Below are 2554 nucleotides of genomic sequence, written 5' to 3' on the forward strand. Positions count from 1 at the left end.
TTATATGGAAATGTTTATATGGAAATGGTTACATGGAAATTGTTACATGGAAATGGTTACATGGAAATGGTTATATGGAAATGCTTCCTGGAAATGTTTATATAGAAATGTTTACATGGAAATGTTTACATGGAAATGGTTACATGGAAATGTTTATATGGAAATGTTTACATGGAAATTGTTATATGGAAATGGTTACATGGAAATGGTTATATGGAAATGTCTCCATGGAAATGGTTATATGGAAATGGTTATATGGAAATGGTTATATGGAAATGGTTATATGGAAATGTTTATATGGAAATGCCTCCATGGAAATGCTTGCATGGAAGTGCTTTCTGCTTCCATGGAAATGCTGGAGGCCCCATGCCCAGGTGCAGGATGTGCTTTAAAGCACCTGAGCCTCTGAAGAATCTGACAGCCCAGTGCTGGAGGTTCCATGCTCAGACCCCCTTGTGCAGCCTGGAGGAGGAAGGGCTGTTTTGGGAAAATCCCTGGCTCAGACAGACCCAGCAGCGTGCTGTCCCTGCCAGGGTGTGACACCGTGTGTGCTCCAGCTCCCGACTCCTGAGCTGGAACCCCTTCTCCCAAATCCACTTCAGATGTGCAAACAGCGCTGTCAACAGCAGCTCAGCACGCTGTGTGCCTTTCTCTGGGCTGCAGTAGCCTTGGTAACTCTCAGGGAAAAAATAACCTCATTTTCTCTTTCATCCCTAAGCCCAACTCTTTAATTTGCTTTCAAGTGAATTAAACATAAGCCTCCATTTTTCTAATTCCTTTGTCCTAATTTAAAAGTACTGACATTTATCAAAGGAGTTTTCCAGATTCCCCTTTTGCAGCTCATTGTTTTAGTATTTTTTTAAATAAACCAGACTGATGCTTTTATTGCTGCAATGATTTCCTTCCCTCCTCCTTTTGTTAATAACAAGGAGATATTGAGCTCATTTCTAAACTTTCTGGAATAGCCTGGAGAGCAGGCTGTGTCCTGCTGCCTTGTCCAGGTGAGCGTGGTTCCCAGCTGGGATTTGCCTTCATTGCTGTGGGAAATGCAGGAGCATTTCCAGGGCACAGAGCTCATTTCTGTGTCCCGAGTGCACCCTCCAACAGTCAACAGCTGACCCCCGGCTGGTGCCATGAAGGTGTCAGAGGTGCTGGAGAACAGCCCCAGCGTTATGAAAACATTGATACAGCAGCACCAGTTTATTTATATTTCCAGAAACAGCAGCTGCTTGAACAACTTTCACCCTGAAATGTAGGTTTGGCACCCTTGATCCTTTCTGAAAAAGAGATTTCACTGGTTCAGCGTTTGCACAACATGACACACATTGAAACCATCCTCTGGGAGCCAACAGGAGCGTAAACACAGCACAAAACACAGCCTGGGGCAAAGAATCACCCTCCCCGTGCTGGGACACCCTCCTGGAAGCTCTGAGCCTTTGCTTTCTGAACTTGTTTTCCTTTCAGGGTGGTTGGGATGGGCTGGGGCTGATGGGCAGCCCCTGGGAGCTCTGTTCATCCTCTGGTGTTGGGCTGCCACTGCAAACTGGAAACGTTCCCCAGCCGGCTGTGCTGGCACTCCCAGAGCTCTGGGAAGGACAAGGGGACGAAGTTCACCCATCCTGAGATGACAGCTCTTCTGCAGACAGAGTTATTCATCCCAGCACCAGGCTGTTTTTCAATGGCTGATGACAAATCTCCATTTCCCCTCAGAATTATGGCTTGTATTTTCCTTTGCTTTCTGACCCTGATGGCCCTTCCACCGTGCATTGAGTTATCTCAGAGCATCTGATCCTCTGTCAGTGTTAATCTTGGCTCCTGGCATTTGGGCAGGAATGATGGGAAGTGTTAACACCAGACCTAATTCCACACCCTTTCGTGACTGCCTCCAGTCAAGGTCAAATCCTGAGGTTGCACTCTGACAACGTTCCCCTCTGCTTAGAGACCTCCCTGCCTGTGCTGAGGACTGAGGAGAGATCACCACTAAAACAAAGACTCAATAAAAATAAAAATAAAAATAAAAATAAAAATAAAAATAAAAATAAAAATAAAAATAAAAATAAAAATAAAAATAAAAATAAAAATGGAATTATACTTTTAAAACCTGGGGAACGTAGGGATGTTCTTAGCTCGGGCAGAGGACTGGGTGTCAGCAGGAGCTGCGTTGGATGTGGGGAGGAATGAAGTTGAAAGCAAATTTAAACTATGAAAACTGTAAGGTTTTCTTATCCTTCCGCTGGGATTTGGAAATGTTTCCATAAATGCTTCTCCCTGTTGTGTCTGGCCCAGCGTGGGGCACAGCTGGATCCTCCTGCAGGCGCTGTGGATCCTCCCTGAGCAGCCCTGCTCACGGTGCCTGCAGGGAAATGGAGCTGCTGTCAGGGAAAGGGTTAAAACTGGGGGTACAGACAGCTGCCCCAGCAGGGAGCTCATTCCATGGAGTGGGGAAATGGGGATAACAGCAAACCTGGAATGACAGAATCATTCAGGATGGAAAATCCCTCTGATCCCATCCAGCCCAGCCATCCCCAGCCCTGCCAGGGCCAGCGCTGCCCCA

Source organism: Parus major, unplaced genomic scaffold (genome assembly GCF_001522545.3).
Source record: "Parus major isolate Abel unplaced genomic scaffold, Parus_major1.1 Scaffold257, whole genome shotgun sequence".
In the NCBI taxonomy this organism is placed as follows: Eukaryota; Metazoa; Chordata; class Aves; order Passeriformes; family Paridae; genus Parus; species Parus major.